Source organism: Planococcus citri, chromosome 3, assembly GCF_950023065.1.
Source record: "Planococcus citri chromosome 3, ihPlaCitr1.1, whole genome shotgun sequence".
Taxonomy (NCBI): Eukaryota; Metazoa; Arthropoda; class Insecta; order Hemiptera; family Pseudococcidae; genus Planococcus; species Planococcus citri.
Window position 1 is genome coordinate 47,655,376 of NC_088679.1, and position 25,945 is coordinate 47,681,320.

Here is a 25,945-nt window from a genome sequence, read left to right on the forward strand (position 1 = left end):
GTAGATAGATGGCAAATTCACAACTGTTGAAGATGTAGGTCTAGGTACACTGAAAACGTTGATCAAAGGTATGGTTAGTTTCAGAGCGATATGTGTTAAAATTTTGCATCATCGCATAGCAAAGTATGATTTACAAGTGGAAAAGAAAATCGTATTAGAAATTCAAATTAGAAATGAACCTAATTATTTCCTGTCATTGTCTTGATGTTTACCTGTAGTATTTACCTATATTTATTGTAATTTAGATACTAATACATACCTACCTACAATACATATGTATTAATTCTAGTATGAGTGTTCGACAATTTGGCAATTGCAGTGAAAAATTTGTTCTTGTAATTACATATAATAGGGAATGTCCGAAAAATCGCATTAAAAAAAAATCAAACGAATAGTTAGGTATTAAAATGTCATAATTTCATCATTTTCGACGCATATGAGCTTTTGGAATGAATTACCTACATTAAATATGCACATGATTAGTGACCTATAAAATTTTATGACAGTTGTCGCGTTGTTGTCTTCGATTACCGACTTACCTACTTGAAACATAAGTATACCTTTGTCGATGTGAGTGAAGTGAATAAACGTAGGTAAGATTTTTTTTGAAAATCATCGCTTAATATCTACGATTCTACGCGCATATAAAAATGAAACAAAAAAAGGTCCAAAGTGCCATAAACATCCAATTATGAACACTTGAAATTGTATATTTTATGATCTCGTAATTATCTAACACATGCTACTTACTGGCATATTTTCAAGAAGTAGGTAGGTACATAGATAGTGATACTTACATTTTAAAACTACCCAGTACAGTGAGACACGGCTTAACTCTTATCAACTATTTTTTTTTTACTTATAGTGTAAGGGGATAGCAGATATGTACCTACTTCACGTGGGTACCTATTTGTCGACTTTAAACCATTTCGTTATACCTTCGTATATAAATATGAATCACATTTTTGAAAAACAAGAAATAGGTGATGTTATTGAAATTGATTACTCATTTGTAACGAGTTTATTCTGCTTTATAAATTTGTCCCAATATCCGGATATAATTTAGTTAAAAATATCCACGGTACCATCTATTTTAATTTTTAGTTCATCAGTTAATTCCAAAAAAATATCCGTACGTATACCTGTACCTACTCGTGTGTACAAGATTACATAGGAAGAATTATCGAAACGTGCGTTCAATTATTCACATTTGAGTAATCGTAAAACTTAAGTTTATTCGGCTACACAGGATGCACAAAAATATTGAGTACCCCACAACATGTTTATTTTTTTGTTAAAAATGTAAGTTGGAAACATGGAATAGATGTTATCGCACCAATCACGAGTGATCACTTCTGCTATTCACTGAGACCTGCTTATTATATTTAAATATATGTAGCAAATAATTTTTGGGGATTCTCGAATTTTTGAACAACCTGTATACGCTTGTGAATATTTATTTATAAGTATTTCTTTCAAACACATTATCTGCCATACATGTCGAATAAATGGCAGTGTATTCTTCTGGAATGGACTGTCTATAACAGTTTTTCCGAATGTTTAATCAGTAGTAAAATAAAAACAAAGACGCGGAAAGAAAACAAAACAAGCGATAACCAATTGTAAACTATTTTGGAACATTTCTTTGACATGTCCAACATGAATGAGTACCAAAATAGGATATAGTAATTTGAAGAAGGTGAGATTCAATCGACTTGAAACAAACAACCGATATTCATTCAAGTTTAAAATGTAAAACTGTGACATATTATTTTTAGCGAAAAAAAAAACATTAATCAAAAATGATTTTCATACATCGTAAGTAAATATAATCCTTAATCAACTATCACAAAAAAAAACATATTCGAAAAAACTTGTATTTTTTTTAAATTTTTAATATAACTACCTAGATTTTAAAATTTGAAACCTCAGTATAGAACAGTGATGGTAAATGTTGAAGACCCAACATTTTTTCCACAATCTTTTGAGGTCCTCCTACAAATTTTTTTCTAATTTTTTATTGTCGTACGTATCGAAATTAATGGGCTAAATTTGCTCAACCTTTATTTACTCGTATTTCGAGATCATTTAGACAAATTTTAAATATCCCCTTTTTCACTCTGAAGAATTGAGCGAAATGATCATAAAAATAGTGCACTTTTCGACTTTCTGATAGTGAGTATTAATCCAAGATTTATAGATCAACATTCCTGCAGAAAAAAAATTACATTTCTAATATTTTCGTGGGTAAGATTTTCAAAAACGCGCTGCAGAATTTTTGAATTTCTGTTTTATATTCAAAAATGCCACTTGTAAAATCTAATATCGTATTTAGTGATTTTAACTGTCCTAAAATTCACTCTTCACAAATTTTTTGTTTAATTTTTCAAATTCGATTTTTTGAGTTGATTTTTCATTGAAATTTCCGGTACCTATGGCAAAAAAAGGGGTAAATTTAGCTAAATATCATTGCAAATAGAGTGAAAATTCGATATGGGTCCTCAAAAAGGGGGCATTTTCGAAAAAAAAGTGGTTTCGCTCTACAGCCCAAGCCATTACCAACAAAATCTAATACAATCTTTAGGGTTCTACTGAGCCGTAGAAAATTTGCAAACTGCTTATTTTTGTGTGAGTTAAATATAAATTTTGAACATTTTTTCTTCTCAAATATTTTGCATTAATTAGGTCAAAACATCGGAAGATATCATTTCTAAAACTGGGAAAATATTTTAAAACTCAGCGGTGTCAATTTTTTGATCATTATTGCTAATTTCAAAAATCGAAAAAATAGCATCTTTCCATTTTTTATTTAGCATAATTGCTTAATGTAAAGACGTAGGTGTGTGAGAAGAAAATCATTTTCAAAACATGAATTTACCCAAAAATAAGCGATTTGCAAATTTTCAACTGCTCACTAGAACTCTAAAAGTGGTCTTGGATAAAAATTGTTCAGGAATTAAACAAGACAAAACTCAGAATAGGATTTATTTATGAATAATTATGTGATGAAAAAATAATTTCTCTTGAATTATCAATGAAAACACACGTAAAAAATATTGTTTTGCGATTTTAATGAGTTTTTCAAGTGCATGAGTCTTGTAAATGTGGCTTTTTGTCGTAATGAATGCAAATCGTCAACAAAGTTAGGTACACTTAATTATTTAAAATTGAGCAACCTAGATTTTTTATTTCACAAAAAATTTACTATCCATACTTTCAAGAATTAATCTCATACATATAAAAATTGTGATTCTTATTCAGTGGGTATAATACTTTTTTTTAAAAATCAATTTTTCATCTACGTATTGCCTTTCAAACTGACAAATTTAAAAAAAAAAATGCAACAAAAAGTACATAAGTATACAATACGGAGAATAAAATTTAAACAAATCATCCGAATATGGTTTTGGGCAGATGTCGTGAAACGTGCCCGAGATGTACAACTCCCCTGATGGATTAACTGCAAAGGAGGCCACGAAATATAATTATGTTAGGATAACATTTTTATCACTTTAATCCGCAATGGTTCGATGTTGTAAAAAACAGCGTGGTAGAATCGTGCAACGTAAAATTTTTGTTTGATATTTCAATACTGAAAACCGATCACGAAAACTATATCATCTGTTTGATTGAATTTTATTCTCACAAACTAGGAAATTATTTTCAGCTGAGTTTTCATGCCGGAGAAAAGCGCACACAGTGCAACACAAAGGGTTCCATTATTTGGTTATTGATAGCATCTCCTTATAGATAGATTTACCACATGTTACCGTATTTCAAAATATATTAGCATATTTTTATGTGATGTTTAGGTCGCGAAAATACCTACCACAGTAGAAAGTATCATATGAAGAAGCATTTAGAAAATCGATGGGAGTCTGAGAAACATTTTGGGCTGAAGTGGCCAAAGTTGTTGACTGGGTGAAACCATGGGATAAAATGTTGGATAATACTAATCAACTGTTCACAAAATGGTAGGTTCAATAACCAACCATTAAACACATTCATCACTATGGGTTGCAAAAAATAAAGTGTAAGTGATTTTTTACAGCGAAAATGACCCGTGCCATTATCAGGTTCATTGTCATGTGTTGGTCGGAAAAGAGAATAAAACTGCTCTTCTACATAATAGCCCTGTCACTAAAACCATTAGGAAAGTTATTTACAAAGAACTACAAGATAAGGTAACGGGGTTACATCATTCTCTCTAATTTTCGAATGATACCTACCTACAGAGGACAACTTCTTTTGTTTTGCCTACATACTTGCAAACGGGGCTCCGCAAAACATGAATTTTCATGTATGTTTATCACATAAAGGTACTACGATACATATCTCGCGATTAACGTTAGACATACAATGTACAAAGTGCGCAGAAATATCACGTAGGTACCCCAAAGAAAGTTTTTTGTTAAAAATATAGGCTGGAAACGTGAAACAGATGAATATGATTGGTGAAATAGAATTCACCCCAATCAATCGATTAATGAGCTCTGTGAATTGACCCCGCATAATGATATTTTGGCTCTGATTTCTGTTTCAGGTAGCCAAAAATCTGATAAGGAAATAAACTGCGAGCTTGTAAATTTGGTTCGTAATTTAATTGGTGCAATTGCAACATTTCAAATAACAACACGAGTTGAAGCACTACCACGACGCGAAAATCTATTTCAGATCTAGCTAGAAATAAGTTTGTTAAGGTATAGTTACCTAGGTAATTAGTTCTCAGTTATTCTAGTCAAGTTTTCTATCTTCATGAAAACTTCGAAAGTGTAAATCTGAATTGGATAGCTTTGTTTAAACATTCATATTTTTAGATTTCAGCGACTATCGAAGATCCCACTGTATACAAAGGTATTAAAGAAGCTTTGATGAAAATAGAATACCTATGCCAAGCAAGTGCCCGACCCACAGTAAAATTTTCGAAAAGATTACCAAGTTACCAACTGAACAAATAATTATGTAGTATTTCGACTGCAGAAAGCATACTTAACGTTTTTCTTCGTTTTGTTCATCTGTAAGTTTTTTTATAAACTAAAAATTCAAAAAAAAAAAATTATGCTTTGTACGTACTTGTATTATATTTTAATACCATTAATATGAATGTATTTAAACTTGTATACTCTTGAAATAAAATCTGTGCATGAAAATTTTCTTCGATACCTACAGATCGTAGCTCAGAGTAATTTTAGACATTTGATTATTATAGGTACCTATATGCTTGAACACCAACAGTTTTTTCAGCAAATTTTTTAAAATTCAAAGGAACATTATCAATTTAAAAAAAAGTTAGGAGTACGATAAAGTAAAAATAAAAAACTGAGATTGGTTTTTTTATCGAATTTGTGACCCCTTCTTCCACCGATTGATGATGGTTTAGAGTATAGTTCTGGAGCCTCCAGCAGATTTTTAGATTTTCCAGCTTTCGAAAAATTGGTTTGAAGAAGTCAAAAATAAAATTCACTGAGAAACTCGAGTTTAATTTCTTTATGACCCTTTCAACTAATTTAAACACAAATTTTTAAAATTAGTTTTTGTTGATTCAAATTGAAAATTTTCTTCATAGCACTTCTTGAAGACCCACAAAATCCGTTATTCACGAGGTTTGTTCCAGTTTATTTTTTTTCTTTAAATTAATTAGTGGTCCTTTCAAGTTAGCTGGAGCTCTTATTAAAGTTGTCAGTTATTCAGTTTCTTAAATGGATTAGAACCATGTAAGAACGATTTTTGAAAAACTCTGACCTTTATGAGAGCAGCCTCAGGGATAGCCAATCCAAATTTGTGGATGTTGAACTTTATTTCAATTTTCAATTTTTTTTGAGGCGATTTTTCTAAAATAGGAAAATTTTAAAATTTTAAAATGCTTTGAAACTATTACCAATTGATTCAAAAGATCAAAAATAGAGCATAAACCAAATTTCAGCTTTCTACCACAGTTTGATCAAATGCTGATTTTTTCATGGAAAAAGATTCAATTCTTAATTCTCAAAAACTTGCTGAAAATCAAAGAATGAAATTCAGCACTTACGAGTAAAATTTGGTCTATTTTTCTGAATCCAAATACTTACCTACTACATAGTCCATACGTACCTCTCCTCCTCTACCTACCTACATACACACTTCTTTCCCAACGAAATCTTCGGATGAAAGTATTGCCTATCTTGATATTGAAGGGGCAAACTCTCTCTAAACTACAAATAAGTACGTTTAAATTTTTTGAAAAAAATCGTATCATAAAAATTATTGAATAATGAAAATATTTCGATAGCTCTAAATTTCATCACAATTTTTTGCTCAGGACTGAAATTTGAATCAAATGTTTTTGTTATAAGTAGGTAGAAAAATTTACAAAAATTGTAAATCTTCTAAGTAGGTACTTATTGACAAAAATTAATGGTAGTTTTCAAATTGAAGGAATCGATGGAAAATCTAATACCTGGATACATATCGTAAATGTCATAACCCATGAATGTTTTTGGTAAGTAGGTACCTATGGCATTAAAAATATTCCTCAAAAGCTAAGCATGCACTCATTTAATAAATTACGTGTGAATTCAGAAAAAGTGAAAAGTTTGTATTTAAAAACAAAATAAAGAAGTAGGTAAATAAATTTAAGGAAGCTAGATTAGTTAGCCTATGTGTTAATCGATTGAACTGTAAAAATGCAGGTACAAATATGTAGGTTAAATCCCAGAAGGCAAAAATAATGAAAAGTATGAAATAATTGAGCTTTTAAAATTAAGAGCATCATTTTCTTTTCTTTTTTTTTTTTTGAAATGTTGAGGAAATACCCATAAATTTTTTCTGCGAAAAACAACTTTACAGGCTCAAAAATCAACAAAAAATATTAAAGTTCCGCCTTCGTAAAATAAAAAATAATCAAGAAATAATAGACTATTTTTTCACGTGTCCTGCACCTGGCTTTACATTACTTATGCAATTTTCACAAATAATGTCGACAATTTAAAAATTATTAAGAAGCTCTCCCTTTTAAATTATTACATCACTCGGAGTATCTTGACGGGCAAACATTAGATGATTAAAAAAAAGTGCACGCATATTCGTCCCACCTGTTAACGAAAACGTTACCTATGTTATACATATGTATTCCCGTCATATGTCATTATACGCTTTAACTTTCCGTAGTAAAAGTTAAATTGTCAAAATTACTCCCGAAACTTTCGAAACCTTTGTATCTTGAAAATTTCCACCCTTCCTAACGAAATATGTATTAAATTTCGTTTAAAACTTGCTCGTACGTTCATACGTATACGAGATTTAGAAATGTCAAAAATGAATATTAAATTTTTCAAATCCCCCTCAAACTCTAAAAATAAAAAGAAGATTTTTTCATTACCAAATTTAATATAAAAACAAATCCGACATCCGCACGCTTTTTAAATGAAAATTTCTCCGCCGTTCGTTTCAAATAGGTACCTTTCCATTTCCCGAATGATTTGTTTCGGTATCCTTTCAATCCATTGATAAACAATCAAGAGCGACCGCTGCGGTCATCGTATTAAAATATTAACCACTAAATAGCCGGGTAATTTTTCTACGTGACATTAATGTCAACTGGTGGCTGGGCAGAAGCTGAAAGGTTATGCTGAATTTTAGTCATTTTAATACTTTCACGCAATTGGGAATGAGAAAAATTAATACGAGTAAACAAATTGATTTTTTCCCACTAAAGTTACCTATTCTCACACTCACGTCTAAAGTGGACTTCAAAACGCGCTAACAATTAGAATATGGAGAGGAAATGAGATTTCTAATGTTTTAGTTGCCCAATCACGCATTCGGGGTTTTTGAAGCATTTTTAAAAGAAAAATTCAGGTTCAAAAAGTATCATTTTTTCTCACTTGTATCGAAAGTAGCCTTCAAAAGGTTTATTGACAAGCAAGTAATCTAAAAAAAATTCCAACTCCGAGGATTGTTATTGCTCAATCGAACAGCTTAGAATTTTGAGCCAATCATTTAAAAATGTGGGCCTTTCAATATGTATGATTGTGATTTCAATATGACCAGAAATGTGGTACATCAAGAATCAAGATGGTAGGTAACTGGTATGGAAATACGCCATCTTTGGTTATAGAAAAAAATTTTAAGGACTCAATTTATTAATAATACCGCCAATTTACGTTATTTTTTTACTTCATATTCATTTTAATACACAAAATAAACATTTTCCAACCATTTTTTGATTCCATTTCATTATACGACTGAAATTAAAAAATCACATCACCGTGAAAACTACGAAATCTATAACCGAAAATGGCGTATTTCCATACCTGGTATCTAGTTCCTTAACTAAACATTTCACTTTTTCAGCAATTCTTAAAATTTTTGAACTATGTAGGTACATAAGTATTTTGGAAAATTTAAAACTCCGTTCGACGCGACCCTCAGTTTTTCACTAGGTCAGCAGCTTTTTTTTTTCGAGGTATTAAATGAGTTCTAGGTATAAAGGTAAGGGTATATCTCCTACTTATGTTCTATTTGTAAGTATGTAGTAAAAAATGATCAAAATCAGTGATTGAGTGACCGAAATGTTCTCTTGTTGATCCAATATGAACAAGACGCTATTTTGCGACGTAAAGGCAAAATATGCAATTTTGAAAATCTTCCCCCCCCCCTCAAAAAAATCACGAATGTGTTTTCTGTAACAACCATGGGTAATTTTTTCATCACTGTTAAAAGTCAATTCATAAACAAGTAAAAATTATCGACTCTATTTTTTTTTCACAAAATCATTTAGCAAAAAATTCGATGGGGCAGATAGTAAGGTAGTGTATGACAAAAAAAGGATGAACAGATGTCATATCCACCCAGGTATATCATTTTTAAAAAATTTTAATGACCTAGTGCAGATACATAGTTACATACATATAGGGTACCTATCAATTTTTTTTAATCGCTTTCAAAAATTTCCTAGTTCAACTAGGTATGTACATACTTATAAGATATTAATTATTATTATTTTTCTTTCTTTGCGCGGTGGGAGAGTTAATATTTTGTTTTATCCAAAATTATTGGACATAATTATCATCATAAAAAAGGTGCTGATTATTGATTCTTCTCTTAATTTTTTCAATATCTGTTCCTCATTGATGTCTTAGTTTTTTGGAGGTGGAGGAGGAAGAGGAGTTCTTTTTTAGTTATTTATTTACCTATTCGTTTATTATTTCTTTTTTTTTTAATATCAGGAAAATTATTTGATTTTTTAAAATTTCAGAAGATCTTCATTCTTTTAGACAATGGGTGTAATTTTCTAAAGCTTTCATGAGTTAGGTAAGTATAATATTTAAGGTAGGTATTTATTTGATTCTATTTTTTTTGTATATCTGCCCAACTTTGCTTTGCTTTTAAGCTATTTTCAATTTTTTTTTTTTTGGTATTCACTGATTTTCCATTTTTCTTTTGTTTTCTTTTTGATAAGTAAGTAGTTTTCTTCAATTCAACAAAAAAGCACTGAATTTTTGAGCGTTTTAGTGATCGGATGAAAAATGGGTATTATTTTTTAATTTTGCTGTTTCTGTTTCAATATTTTTTTGGTAGCCTCTCAAAACGTTTTTCAAACTGACATTTCTGCAAACAAAATATAAATTTTTTATTCTCTCATTTTTTGAAAATTTTGATTTTTTCAGGGCTTTTAAAAATGTTTTCAATGGCTACAGAAAAATATTTTATTTCAATTTTTATCAGATGAAATTATTTTTTGAATTTTTGTCAGTTTTTCTTGCTTTTTTCGAATTAGAAATATTTTTTGACTTTTTTTGTCTTTTTGTAAGAAATGAAATAATAATAGGTACCTATCTGCTTTCTCTTTGTTTATATTTTTTTCAAATTCCTCTCTACTCATGTAGAACTTCATTACATTTCAATTTTTTTCATTCCATCCACTTCTAAAAGTTTTTCATTTTAATTTTTCGACTCTCTTCTGTATCAAAAAAATTATTTTTTATATTGTCAAAAAACATCGTGTTTTTTTTTCTACGAATTTTCGATACCTATACTCTAGTTTAATGAATAATGAATGATGATGATTGTACTTAGCAGCAAACATTGATACAAGTCAAATTAGAAATAGGTATAGAAAAGAGTTATGAAAATAAAGTAACAAATTCGTCAAAAACAAATAAAAACAAGCGCAGGTGATTTTTTATATGTCAGCTCGGAAAAAAATTGAGCATTAAAAAAGCTCGTTGCGATTCTTACGAAGATTTTTTCGAGGATCTCGAGTTGATTATGAAATAGGAATTTAACTCGCCCCAGCTAATCGAAGAATTTTTTGTGAAAAAGACCAATTTGAAAATTACCATTTCTCCAGATAAGTTGGTATGATATAAGACGACGAAAAATTATTCCAACAAGAGCTGTAAACGGGTTTTCTTCTCATCTCAGGGATCATTTCAATTTAAATAATAATTCAACACTTGAAAAAACACTTCTTACCTAAATACATCCTTTACGACAATGAAAACACAATAATTTAAATTTAAATTCGTCGTCGCTTGCTTACCAGTACCAACAAAACATTACTTCATCCGGAACAAACCCTGTAGAACATCATTTCGCCTTTTTTAATTGTTAAAATCGCCTTATCTTTAATTTTTCCCCATTTTAAAAATTAATTATTTTCTTAAAATAATTCACGTAACTTGGCCATCATCTGAAAAAAAAAAAAAAAAACTCTCGATTGTCTCCAAGACAAAAGATATTATTAAAAAATTACCACCCAGCCATGAGTTACATCTACACATGTTTAAAAACGTAGGCGTTACTTATTGTACACTGTGCAATGAATAATATCCCCTCGACAACGTTCATCCCCTTATCTGGTCAATATATATATATTATATATAGGTGAAAGAAGCTTTCTCCAGTTTATCAGTACTCGCTCTACGGTTGTCACTCCCCTTACAAAAGTTTTAGTCGTGTTTTTTTTTTTCTTATTTCATGTACGTTTAGGATATAGCCCTGCGAATATTTGTTTCATTATTTGGTAAGTGGCGTTTTGCATTTGCGGCTTTATTTTTTCGCGCCGTTTTCAAAAAAATTAAAAAAATAGTTCGCGTTAATGTGAATTTTGCGGTTTATTATAAACAGGTATTATTGAATTGCTTTTTTAAATTTTAATAATATGGCTTTTTCATTTTCTAACATTAGCGATTTTTAAATAAAATTTTTTTAATAAGTACTCGCTTATTAGCATTAAGCCTTTCTCTGAAGGTACGAGTATTTATTTTTCACCTGTTGGTTTAAAAAAAAAGCTATTTCGGTGTGTTTTATTCCTCATTGCAATCTACACAAAAATCTGAGCTATTATAGGTACGTTAATCACTAACATTATTAGTGCTAACGTTGAAAATTTTTACCTTTATTTCGCAATATAATTGATTTGTATTCTTTTCTTATCTATTAATCGAATAATGCCTAATTAAACGCTATTTTTACGAAAACAAAACATCTAAAATACAAATTTAAAGAATGAATAAAGTTCAGTATTCCAAAAAAGTATACAACTTGATAAAAATTCATACATTTATAATAAGTTCAACAGTTGTTATACCTAGTCGAGTCGAGTTTTCAAGTCTGTTAAAATTTTCAAGTTGATTCTTCGAATCTTACAGTAATTTTTTCACGATTGAAGAACTTTTCAGGATTCGTAGTGTTGCACGTATTAAGGGTAAGACATTTTACCTCATTAGATATTTTCTGACAGAACGTCTCTTACCATTAAAATAGCAGGTACCCACTTACGTATTTTCATTTTTAAAAACATTTGTGAAGAAGTCTAATTATTTTCCTAGGGTATATGAGAACTTGATACGTATGGTACTTGCAGTTACCATGGGCATAGCAATTTTCTCGTATGAATTTTAAGAACCTAACTGCTAATTAATAATTTCGATTTTAGTTCCTTTTTTGTATTGAATAGTAAACTATGCTAAATTTAATCATGGAAAATTTGGTTTTTAAAAAAAAACTAATCTCATCTAAGTACCTATGTATTCATTTTTTCATTTGATTTGGGTACCTCATGCTGCATTTTAAATCACTGGCCTGAATAAAACAGGTGTCAAATAATTCAATTAAATTTTGAAACTTTATTTATATCGCTTGCATTCAATTACGCCCTTTTAAAGATCTCTCGCAAGTAATTAAATTGGAATGTGACTAAAGAATGTTCAATTGTATGATCATAAAAATCCGTTAGGTATCAAGTTAATTGTACCTATCCATCTTAAATAATCTGATTTGGAAAAGAGAGAATTACATGGTAGTTTTAAATACATAGCTCATATCTACATTCAATTTAATTTGCTATTTTAGATCTTGTGTAGGTAGAAAAATCAAAATTTTTGTGATTGCAAAATTTGAAATGTTATTACAAAATTTTAAGGTATAGAACATTTGGAATCATTCAGGAGGCCTTTCATTCAAATTTATAATCTAGGTACGTATTTCATTTCTGGTTTCTCTTAAGAGGAAATATACGTATGTATAGATCTTAAAATATTTTTGTTTTCCTTCGAGAAATGAAAAGAGAGCTCAATGTGGGGTAAAATTGAAAAAAAAAACTATTAAAAATAAAAATCCCCCAACATTTCAAAATTTGTTATCATTATTAAAAAATTCGAATAGGTACAATGAAAATCGGGGTGAAAATAAACGAGGCACATTCTATGGTGCAGCTGCACAAATGTTTAGAAAAAATTGCAAAAATTTGTTAGAAAATGGTGGGTATCTAGTTTTGAAAACTTATTTTTTAAAAATGCAACTGAACACATAACAAAGGAAATTATTTTAAAAAGTGATAAAGATTGCAAAGCTGGAGTAATTGGTCGACTTTTTATTTTTCAGTCGAAGGAGTAAAAAAAAATATGTTTCTCAATTTATAAAATTTGGCTGGTTACTTTTTGGGTGGAAGGAGAAAAGGGTAAAATTCTTATTTTTAATGTTAGTTTGACAAATGAATGAAATTTTTAAATGTTGAACATTTTTTCATGCTTTTCATAAAAGGAGAGTTGATCTTATCGATGTGTACTAGCTTAAGATAGACTACTCGGAATTGTCAAAATAATTTGGGACGGGATTGACCATCAGACCTACGTGCCATTCGTTCAGTTGAACATAAAAATACAGTTACGAAGTTTCATTCGAGTAAAAACCTACTTATTTAAATCATCCTGACTTTTAAAATAAAAATAAGACGATATTTTCGTTTTCAAAGAGATAAAAGTGATGATAGGTAAGCAAATAAAATATAAAAAAATTTTAAAAAACCAAAAGAATAATCTAAAGAATTTATTATCTCGATTTAAGTATTTCTTTAATATTGAAATTGAAAATTGATAATTTTTCAATTCTATCAAAAATAGGTACACTTTGACAAAAATTTTTGAAATGAATTCTTATTCTTTGTGAATATAGGTAAACAAACAAACCACCTCCGTATCTTCTTTTTCTGCGATTTTCATTTTTTATAATCTTCCTTCTTACCTTTAAGTTGGTTTAAATTAAAGAAAATGGACCTTTGAAGTTATTTTCGTATTTTTCTAAATAAAACTTCCTTGTGATCGTAAATTCTATCCTAAAAGTCTTGAAGTTAATCAGTCTTCGAGGTAAATTTTTCTACCTTTTAAAAGTCTTTTGTAATTATTTCGCAGCATATAAGTGTCTCTTGCACATCTTTACGATGTTTTAACCATACGAGGCGACGCTTAATCCCTTCTTTTAGGTTTTTATTCTCTAATTTACAATTTAATGAATTTCTTTCGAGTTGACAATATGCGCACGAAGGATTGGCGCCTGTTAGATAGATTTACAGCGAACAAATTTTGCAACGAATAAAGATAATTTAATCATGCACTAACTGGGAATTTACGTACATGTGTAATGACGATATTCAACTGTGCATTCGGATGTATTAGCCGAGAACGTTGACTTGTTGCTGAAACATTAATAATATAAAAAGTTTCCTAAACGCTTCGTCAATATGCAAAACAGAAAAACACATTAGAAAGGTACTTATACTTATTGAGAGAAGTAAATTCGTTTTTGATTTCATATTACAAGTGAATATTATTCATTTTAATAAAAAATTAGGTAGGTCAAGTCAATTTGACTGATTGTAAATGAATATCATCATTTTAATAGGTGTCCCAGATGCCTATTACAATTTTTAATGATATTTTTCAAAAATGAGTGCATTGTTTGAAGAATTATTACTTACATCAGCTTCAAATAATTATGGAAAAATCAACTTAGATAGAATTACACAGCAATTTAAGTTTGTTCGTTACCTACCTAATTTTTTGTGCAGTTTTTCTTGAATATTTCCTGAATAATGCTTCTTGGAGACGAACTAACCTTTTTGAGTAGTTGAAAAATTTGAAGCTCTACAAATTTGGTTGTATTCAATTTTTTCATAAAACTCTCCCGTTTTCTTGGAAATTGATAGTTCACACTTTCCTATCCCAATTTTCAAGAATTGAGTGGGATGATTGTTGACGCGCTTCAAAAAAAAATTTCGGATCCATGACTCGAAATGACTCTAAAATCATAACTTTTGAACAATAATTTACCTTACTGCAGCTGATTCAACACTCGAAAACACCAATATTTTTTGTCGAAGAAAACTATTATTTTAATTTCACAATACGTAAATCGATTTCGCCATATTCGAACAGGTTTATTTTGTTGATAAAACAAGTGGAATGAAGCTTGACGTTATACATCGATCTTTTACTATTTTGGCTGGTTACATGTATTTCAACGCATGAATATTTTAAAAAACTCAACATACCCTGTGATGTCATCAAATGAAGAAAACAAATACCCAAACCTATACGAGATCAAACAATCTACAAAACATTCTGTTCTCGAACACAAGTCACCAAGGTAAATAAATATTTCATTTTCACACCTTTTAACATTTCATCTTTTCCATCGTTCACATTATTCTGCCGTCCATTTTTCGTGTTTACATGAAGGGTCTTCAGTTTTTATTTTTTTGACAAATGCAGTCCTACTTTGTCAATTTTTTTCACATCAGTTTCGCAAGTTTTTTAGCTATTCGTTACCTTTGTCAATACAACGGGACGTTTCAAGGTGTTAATTTTTTTACTGTTGGTGTTTGTTTACCGAGCTCGTATTTTTCTCTTGTTCGAAATTAGTTTTCAAATTCCGAAGAGAATATATTTGATCGGTTTTACACGCAGATCTGGCCCAATAAAGAAAATATCCGCGTTGATATTTCAAATTCCCGGACCATCTCGACAAATGAATATGGGTATTGGGAAACGAAAAAGCCATCAAATTTTATGATCACATCGTGTGTAGGAACATTATGAAAGTTCATTTCAATGCAACTGAAATGTTTGACAATTTTATTCGTGGTTAGGTATTCAAAATAAGTAGGTACCTGTGCAAGCTGATCAATACTTTGGTACTGTAATATTAATCAGTGTGAACTAAATTCCGTCAACAAATTCAAAATCAGAAAGGTTCTTGCACCAATTCTAAATGATGGTGTTTCAAATCAATTTCACAGAACTTGAAAAATAATTAAAGTCACGTGCCTATTTAAAGTAACACTATTCAAATTACTTACCTACTTAGTATGAATGATCAATTTTTTTTATAATCCACACTTTTTTGTACTAGGTATGGTTGCATTTTTTTTTTCAAATTACAAAACTCGCATTCAGTATTATTTCAAACGAAACCGAAACGTAGGTATTTGTAAAATATTCCGTACCCGATAAAACTGTAGACACAATGTATCTCTCAACACAGATTTTTGTTTCGAAAAATGGAAGTAAGTACCTCGTACAGAATGCTTCCGAATAGAAATGAAAATTTTCATTTCGATGGTGTTTTTCATCTATAGGCGACTTCATTTTGCGGTTCTCGTTGAGTTGAAAGTGTGAGCTTCATTTTTTAAAATTCCAAAAACATTTTGTTGATGAAAATGTTAATCAACAAGTCAACGTTCCAAACGTCCTCAAAAAACTCAACTAATCAAAAATTTAATTCATTAACGATTGATGGAAATGTAAATCATCATCGTGAGGTTAGGGTGTAAAATTGAAATAAAAATATTGAAGCTCAAAAGAACTTGACTTAGTGTTCGTCCTCCTTTTTGAAATCTTCTGTAAACGAACAAATTCGTAGTACCTATTAAACAAAGACATTAGGCTGCAATAATGCTTCATTAAAAAATTGGGTCAATTTTTTCCCCCAAAAATCTTGAGTCAATTTCATTTAATTTTGATTAAGTACGCACATACCAATTTTTTTTTTTTTTGAGAAGTAAGGACGCTTTAAAAGTGGGCAGCAGAAATAGGCCATATTATAAATGCAAGAACTGACCGTAAGATGAGAATTATTGTTTTGTAGATTACATCTAGGTACCGATACACTGCAAGCGTCAGTTTTTAGTACTCGCTGTGGAATTTAATAATGGATTGCAAATGTGCCACAGTACGAATTAAAAGTTTTAATTAGATTTGCCTTAATTAAAGCTACTGTTCGTGGCATTCGATAGCCATTAAATGGCCCACATTTTGGTTAAAACTGTCAACTTTTGAATTTCCTTTGATTATTTATCGATACGAAAAAAGAAAAAAAAAACTCGAACCTACTTTTGAAAAATTGATATGGGAATTGCGAGATGAGACGAAAATTTGGAATTTTTAGTTCAAATAAATAAAAGTTGCTATTGGGGTAACGGATACAACTTTAAGTAGCATTCATTATCAATTATTTACGAAAGAAATGATTTTCATTCTTTAGGGTCTAGGAAGCCTGTGTTTTAGTTGATTGTTTTAAAGCCATATCAATCAATAATCAATTTTATTTCCGCAACTTGAATAAGATAATGCATTTATGTGCAAAAAAATTTTAAATACATAATAGAGGTTGACAATAATTATATGTACATACATGAAATGTAATCGCCAAGTATAGACTGGGAAGAGTACGGGGAGTGTGCCTGCTCCTCTTCTACATATAAGTAAAATGTGTTAAATAAGTTGCATAAACAAAACCCCGCAAATACAATATTTATTATAATATGTAGATACGAATTCTGCAGAAAGAGGACCGGAAATGTTTTCACCGACTTGTGGTGAGCTAAACTACTTCATCATTTCTGAAAATCATTTTTATAAAAAAATTAAACTTTCTAGAAATGAAGCAAAACTCATAACTTTGTAGCAATCGTAGTCAACAAATTATGCATTTAATTAGTTTGTCACGAATTTCTACCCGAAAAGCACAGGTAACTGCGAATGTTTTTCTGTCGAAATATTTACGCCTTGAGGAAAATTATATTCAAGATTTTTGGTCCACCATAGCGGGAAAATATTCAACACTTGCCATTTTTGACTACTGCATTATATTATAACGAAGACTAGATAAAATTAATAAAATGTTTCAAAGTACTCATTTCGAAAATTGCATTACTTATTTAAACAGCGTTCCTGAGAAATTAGTTAATTCGTTAATCTCAAGTTTACTACTTCAACGTGCATAGTTCTGTAATATTTAATCATTTTTAACCTTTTTCAGTTCTTGGAGAAACTTCCTGTGTCACTAACAGAATATTTTAAAAGTTTGCTCTAGGTATTCGTAGGTATCTTTTTTTTTTTGGTCTAAATATAGGTATCTACGTAATAATGATAAAGAAACTACGATTACTTACCTCAAGTTTTTATGCTGGTATTCGTGTGTAGGAATTTTTATGAGGGGGAGGTGAATTCATTTTTTCTAATGTTGTGAGATCAAAAATTGCTATTCTGATCACTTTTGTAAGAAATTTGTCACTGCATTGTTTGTATGGCCGTAATGGTAAATTTATATTACCGTAATAATTCCACCTCCAGAACACCAACGATGACGTCAAATGAAAAAATTCAGTCGACACTCACGAAGGTTCTTCTCTACCATGAAGATTTTATGACGTAATCTATACTCACTTCTTCAGAAAAGTAATTTTCTTTCATTCACGAAATTCGTGCCCAAGAACTCGTGGGTATATTTGCTTCTTTTATGCCATTTTTCTAAAATGAAAATTTTGGTACTGATCTGGAGAGGAATTGAGAATGTTCACGCTTTGCGACTTGAAAATTTGAAAATAAATTCTGCTTTTTGAAAACTGTTTCAAAATTTTGAAAGAAATTAGGCCGAATGATACCAATTGCTTCAAAAAAAAAGAGCAAAAACGTAAAGCTTCAAAAGATCAAGAAAAAAATAGTCAATTTTTCCTGAGTAAGTACTTGACTTACGTACCGATTCATTTCTCTGAAATTTTATGAAAATTTAGTTTTTCAATTCGAACGCTTTAGGAGAGGAGACAAATTTTTTATCATTTTTTTTTTTACGAGAAACGATTTCAAGAAAATTTCCAAATTTTTTCTAAGCATAAATTTTAAAAAATGAATAATAAATAAATGTTTCCATGTCACTTTGTGTACAAAATTCACAAGAATGCTCCCTTTTAAAAAAATAAGAAATCTTTTTTTTTAGAATGTGAATGTGCCAAACACAAAATTTTCAGTTTTTTTGTCATGTCAATGAACTAATCTAATACATATATACTAGAATTTTGAAACTGTATTTCATTATCAGGGGCATAATTATGATTTGTGCATTGATAAATTTTTTTGCAACGTGAATTTGCCAATCTCAAAAATATCACATTTTTACATTTTTTTAAATCAGTATTGAAATATACATAGCTCAACATTCCTTTTAGATTCCATTTGTTTTAATTGAATGAAGATTACTCCGACAGATAAGTTAAAACTACCTACCAGTTAGAATAATAGTACATACCTTCGTATGTACCTACCTTGCACTCCTTGCAGAAAGATAGGTACAAGTAAATTACGTTTTTCTAATAAAATTATAAATCGATATACTGAAAGCAAATACGAGTATAATATATGTAAGTTTACCTCGAAAAAATCAAACAGCTCATATAAAATGACCGGAAACTACCCGTGTCATTCAATTTCTGACCATATTCGAATGATATAGCACATTACAAACTACTCAAAGACTTTTAAATAACCGCAAAAACACTTAAACTCGCGAAAAATAAAAAATAAAATAAAAACAAGAAAAAACGAAATCCGTCGATCAATTTAATTTTACATAGGCATATTTAAGCTCTAATTATCTTGTATACAGTTGAGCGATTAAAGAAAGTCAATTAAAATTTCAAAGGATTCGTCAATTACTCACATTTGTCTGTATTAATTGAGAATTTCGAAAGGGAAAAATTTCCTCAACTGCGAACACTTATTAAGGACGCGTTTAATGGAAAATTAATTCCAACCTACGTTTTCCTGAATGTTTCATGTAAAAAGGGTAACCTGACACAAACACTCTTTAAAATGTATTCGACGACTTCAACCGCGTTTAAAATGAAATGAGCTTGTTTTAAGAGATCGTAAAAAATTACCAGCAATATCCTAATACTCTCGATAGATCATGACAAATGTGTTTCACTTTTCAAGTGTGATAATCTTTGGAAATATTCCATAAGATGGGGTTCTTTTTTAAATTTTATGCTGCCCGGTTATTCACCTACATTAGGTATACGGTTTCAAAAAAAAAAAAAAAAAATCGTCGAATTGTCAAGTAAAAATAAAAATGAGATCTTATCTACAAATATTTTTATTTGAAAAACAATAATGGTAGGTACCTAAATTAATTAGGTACGTTTTTAGCGCTACCCAGTTTCACAACGTAGCTTCCTCCATCAAACTTTTCAAATACATTTATTCAAAATACTTACTGAATTTTCAATTCACGTGCAAGTTTAAAGCACGAGGTGTATTTTCAAAAGATTCTTCTACCTAGCGATTGGAAGAAAAAAACCACCTGTATAGCTTTAACGAAGACGAAACGCCAAATTAAGGGCGAAATAGGGCAAGTTTTCAAAAAAGAGTGCATTTCGTGATACCTACTTAACTTACACATTCCCCTCAACCTACCAATTTATCAAACTGGTAGAAAGGGAAGCTCATCTTCACATTGTACTCATACACTTCAAAAGCATCGTTTGCAATTTAAGTACACGGCAACTAGCCCATCTCGAAAATAATTACTGCATCTGTGTTATTGTTTCGTTTAATTGGCCACTTTACAATTAGATGTAGGCGAAAGTTTGCTGACAAAATGTTTACAATATTATGGTAACTTTTTGTTGAATCTTTTATGTCACAAATGTCATCGCACCGATTACCTTTTCACTTTTAACGAGCAACGAGACACAACGTCGTACAAACAATGCTCATTTTCGTAGCTCTTGTTTTACATTTAAGTAAAAACCGAGACGTTAAAATTTTCACACAAAGATATTCCGACACTATTTAAATTAACGGATAAACCGCGCGCTTTCGTTTTGTCGTCGTCGTCGCCTATCAAACGACCAACCAAAATACCTATGTATTTTAGAGGAAAATTAACACGTGAGGATGACTGAGGATGATGTTTACGTGTACGTTTACATTTACGCCTATGATATATCTTTGGGGCATGAAATGTGAAATTTCAATGATTCAAGATACGTAGGTAGATGCCAGATATTTACTCGTATACCTGTGATACGGAGGTGACAAATTAATAATACATTATTCCGAATTTAAATGAACGGTGATATGTAAATTTGGGGAAATCCTGTCTTTCTAGCAAAAGCTTAGTCAACAAGTGGTCAGCATATTAATACGGTTATAACTTCTAAAACGAAAGAATCCCCAAAACCAACGAAATCCTCGAATCATTTTTATTCCAAAAGAAGAAATCAATTATTTGAGTACCGATTTAATTTATAACGAATTTTCTGTTAAAAAAGGAGCTAATAATATGACTCTTAATATGTAGGTACCTACTTTTCAGGTAGGCTGTGATAGATGTGTGATAAAACAAAACAACTATATTAACATTTTAGAGTGAAGAAATGTCTTGATACATGTGGTTGGATTTTTGTATAAAACATTTCAGTTACCATCATCAAAGGGAAATTTTTTACTCAGGAAAAATAAAGAGAACAAAGACCAACATTAGTAATACAAATAGGTATTCCATTCGATAAACTGCCAAGTCATCAACTAACTCCTACATGCGTGGTTTTGAAAAAAATCGTCAATAAATTCTTTGACATTAGCACGCCCACGAAACAAAAAAATTCACATTGGGTGTGATTTTCTTTTAAAAATGCGTTTATGTATGCTGTTTACATAACCAAACTGAATTAACGTATGAGAAAGAAAATTTTAAAATAATGTGAAGGCAGCTCAAAATGAAAAATAGGTACGTACGTAGATACCTACATATGAAATTTTAATGAATGTATTGACGTCTTTTTTTAAATTCCCTTATGTCGAGTCGTATTCGATAGGCACCTACTTTGGCAGATCACGGTTTATTAACTTAAAAAGATGAATGAATAAAAATATAATACACCTCGAAAGTTAAGGTTTGGCTCAAATTATACTTAGGTAAGTAGGTAATATAGTTTCTCTTGTTAAAAACATCAAACATTTTCGAAGAATTAGAAATGCAATAGGCTATCTATTTTTTTAAAGAAAAAAAAATGAAGAAATTCGTGGTTTTTCTCAAAGACTATTCAGTAATTCTTCGAATAATAAAAACACAACAATGGAAAAAAAAACTTTACAAGATATTAATTTTGTCGAATAAAGAAGCATTTAAAATATGCCTACACTTTTTTGGGATCACCGTACGCCTTAGATGTTGTGAATAGTGACAATCAATTTTCAACATTTTTTTGAAGTAGATTTTAGACATTAAATCTTGACAGTTGGTGCCTCAGAAATAAAAATTATCGAAAATTCTTCGTTTCAATTTTTATTTGGTCAGACGAAGAATGGACTTGAGTCACGAAGATCGTTGATTTTATATCATGACAATTTTAATAATTTTACAACCAAATACAATGGCGAAAATTTCATTATTTTTTTGAAAAAACACGCTACAGTGTTTACTTTTTTGACAAAGAGTTAGAACATTGGATGAGGGTATTGAGGGTCCTTAATACCTATGCTCACATATAATATTGGGGCCCTATTTTTGATACTCGTAATTTATTTGTTGTATGCAATAAGAAGATAACAGTGCCTTCACCGTAATTTTTAAAATTTATTAAATGGTGATTCTAACCTTTTACTTCTGTACTTATCACTCATTATGAAAAGTTGAGCTTCCATTTTGAAAGTTTAGTTTTTCAACTTTTCAAATTTTAGTGTACAATGCATATTCCCTTCAAAATTCATCAAACAGATTAGCTTCCAGTTCAACCCGTCTTGGCATTTTCTTAAATAGGTACTCGTAAACGTGTGAATATTACAATACTCACCTCCCACCCTCGGAAAAATTAGGACGGAAATCCTGGCAGATCTTCAAAAATGACTCGTAAAAAAACTGAGTGAAATCTGAGAACTAGACCTCAATTGTTTGGTTTCTACATACATACCTACGTATAGTTTATAAATGGAATAGATTTCAAGATAGGTAGTCTAATGCTGTTAATAAAATTGCATACTCGATTTGCCGTAAATACAGCGTACTCGTATTATTTACGGCAAACTGAGTATGCAATTCTTTCAACATCTAAGTATTACGCGCGTACATATGCGGTTTTTTGCAAAACTGCCTAAATGCATAGGTATCTCAAGATAGTTTGAAATTGGAAAAATCTGTGTGTGATGTTCTAAAAAAAAATAGAAGATACAACTCTCAAAATTGAATTTTCATACACGGTGAAAGTTGAATTTTTTATCAAACGCAATAGGTAAATTTTAATTGCGAAAAAATTCTTCAGTCGTAAATTTGAAGTTGAACCATTATTCTTTCAAAATTAATTTTATGCGAAGATCAATCATAATACCAAAATCTTACAATATAACAAATTGATCAATATTCGAATTCTAAAAAATATAGATACTTTTTTAAGGTTTCTCAACCAATATTAAGTAGGTAGGTATAAATTCACAAAGAAATGTTTTTTTTTTTTTTTTTTTTATTGAAAACCATACCCATGATTCAAAAGCATTACCCTTTAAATACATAAAACTACGCAGCTTTAAATTTTTCACTTTTAAAGGTTTTAAGCACCTTATAAAGGCTTTGATTAATTTTTACATCAGAACAGACGAAACTGAAACACAGTATATTACTTACATAAACGAAAAATGAAAATTTGAAAATTAAAAATCATGGACGAGGACGTACTTATCTCTTATTTTCTTAGGTACGTTTCAAATCCTTCGCTGATTTTTATCTACTCGTAATACGAAAAATGCCATAGAACGTCTTTTATACGCTTAGAAATATTCACCCCAAAAAAATTGCTTTCAAATCTTGATAAACCACTGAAATTCTCGCATAGAACGTAGGCATAAAAAATTTCTGCCCTCAGTAACCTCTTAAGATAAAATTGGCTCAAATTCTGACCACACTGAATAATTTATAAGTAAGGAGGTACGTTTCTAAAAGAAACATGTCGTACGTTAATTAGGTAATTATTTAAAGACATAAAATTATCAAAAAATCGGAAACAAAATCGCGATACTCTTTTATTCGTCCTCTCATCTTTTTCAAAAGACGATGAACAATTTTTTCGTTATTTTTAACTTTATTTAGTTTCGTTTTCAGATCGGCTAATTTTTTTCTTTGAATGCGTTTAATTGAAATAACTGAAATAGCTTCAACATAACGGTACCTACCTACCGAGTATTCAGTGAATTTTAAACGTTAATAATACTCACACTCGTATGTATTGATTGATTTATAGGTTAAGAGAACAATCAAATTGAATCATTCGGGGGAAAAAACGAATCAAATAATCGAAGTGACATACAGTCTACCCCCATAATTTAGTAAGTATGTACCTGTACATAAACTTTATTAATTTATTATACTTAGTTAGGCTATTGCGTTGTGATGTGGTATTGTGGTAAAGAGGAAAACACAATTTTGAAAATTTTAATAATAAGGTAAATTGCCAATAGGCGCCACTTTTGTCAGAAAAACACGAATAACATTTTTTTGTTTAGCTGTTTGGTAACACTGATCGCGCTAATAGAAACTTTCAACCATACCTCTTCATTGTCCCCTCACCTGATTTTTATATAATCCCCGCTTGTATGGTTTTACTGTTTTTGAAAATTTGCTGCCGCAAACATTTTCAAATTTTTTAAGTTTAATAAGGAAAATGCGATGAAAAGTAAAAATATTAATGTCTTTGTAAAACCAACTTATTCGTGCTTATTTGTAATTTTAAATGTATGAGAGGAAAGCTGATAGTACATACGTGCTTGTCATTTTTAACTGCTTGATCACTCCAATTGTGTACAATATGGTGAAAATATTCCGATGGCGGCTATTGGAAACAAAAAAATACAACTTTTCTAATAGCCGCCACCCACCCTAGTTCCATTTAAAAACATTCCCCACGAGCAAAAAGTGCTATTTTTGAACTTTTTATGGGCTTTACTTTGATCACTGCTCACTTCTGTTATGAAATTGTTCATTTTTGTAGACTTTTTAGTAGTGTAACCAGACTTTTTTTGAGGAGAGGCAAAATGAGATTTTTAGGTATAAAAAGGTGATCATTTGATTCATATTTTATCAAAATTCTTCGTTTCATGCGATTATTGTATTTTATGAGAATAAAGATGCGCAAAAGAACTGTTTGAGCGATCAGGGGTGATTTTTTTTGAAAAAATTTGATCAGAAAGCAAAAAAGAGCCAGTTTTTATTTATATCTTATTCCACAATTTCACCCACTTAAGAAAAGCAATTGCACCCTCTATCCTCCAGGTGACACCCCCTGTCTCATTTTTCAATTTTGGTACTACATTATTTTGAATTGAAATGTGATCTTTAAAATTACTGCTATGGCCTTATTTTAAAGCCAAAGTTTCATTTTTTCAACAATTGACTCATGGCAACGTGGCACAAATTGCTTGAAAACAATTTTTTTTCATTTCCAAAGTGTTTAAATAATCGATTTTTATTCAGTTCAGAATTTATAAGTGGCGGAAATTGGGGTGGCGGTAATTGGAAAACTGAAATTTTGGGGTGGCGGAAATTAGGTAAAAAAAGCAATATTTTGAAAAAAAATTTAAAAATACAAAAATTCACATTTTAATGAAAACAAACAGCTCTACATGTTACACAATACTGGAACTTCAAGTTCATACCATCCCCATTCAAAAATATTCATCAGGTAGAAAACAGCAGGCAAAATAAGTGAAAAACGTCTGAATATGTGGCGGCTATTGGCAATTTATCTTATAGTTCTGAGCATTTGATTCATGAACAAAAATCTTAAATTCATCGCTATTTTGAAAATTTTTAATTTTGAAAAAAAAATGTTCATCCAAGAAGAACTGCTGAGATAATGACACATCTACATAGCTACTGTACGTACAACCACGTATGTCTCAATTACGAGTACCTACCTATGTACCTGGCAGTTTTTGCAAACACAACGAAATTTTCATTATTTATATTTTAATAACTTGTCTCGTGAAATAATACAAAACAAAAATTCATCTACGACTAAAGAAACAATTTTATGGCACGTCGCAAAGCTATTTGCAGTACGTTTCGTAGAAGTAAATGAATTAGACGTAATGCCAATGTGTAAAATCTGACTTGTATATTACGCACGAATTTGAATTAAACGGTTCGTAAAATTTGTGAAACATTTTCAGTTTATAAAATTGAATTTTTTGTGGTTCCTTTGAGATTAAAGTATGTTCATGTAAGGCAAAAAATCTTATTCTCATACTGACAGTAGTTTGGTGTATGAGAATGAGAAAAAGCCAAAGATTAAAAAAATGCTTTACTCAAAAACGTATGCTATGTCGATCTTTGTAGGCATAGCTCAGCATACGAG

The 25,945-nt window shown here is 30.2% G+C and overlaps 2 long non-coding RNA genes across 5 annotated transcripts; both read left to right on the forward strand.

Moving 5' to 3' along the window:
• Positions 1-375: 375 nt before the first annotated feature.
• Positions 376-5,144, forward strand: LOC135840970 (uncharacterized). 3 transcript variants are annotated; one of them, XR_010557820.1, is made up of 5 exons: positions 376-589; positions 3,813-3,974; positions 4,052-4,184; positions 4,544-4,700; positions 4,818-5,144. It is a non-coding gene; the product is annotated as an uncharacterized LOC135840970 (long non-coding RNA). The 3 variants fall into 3 exon arrangements; XR_010557818.1 differs by having other exon boundaries at positions 378-593; XR_010557819.1 differs by lacking the exon at positions 376-589 and adding an exon at positions 608-771.
• Positions 5,145-10,829: 5,685 nt separating this feature from the next.
• LOC135841286 (uncharacterized) lies at positions 10,830-23,885 on the forward strand. 2 transcript variants are annotated; one of them, XR_010557885.1, is made up of 2 exons: positions 10,830-11,109; positions 23,834-23,885. It is a non-coding gene; the product is annotated as an uncharacterized LOC135841286 (long non-coding RNA). The 2 variants fall into 2 exon arrangements; XR_010557884.1 differs by having other exon boundaries at positions 10,830-11,005.
• Positions 23,886-25,945: the final 2,060 nt, after the last annotated feature.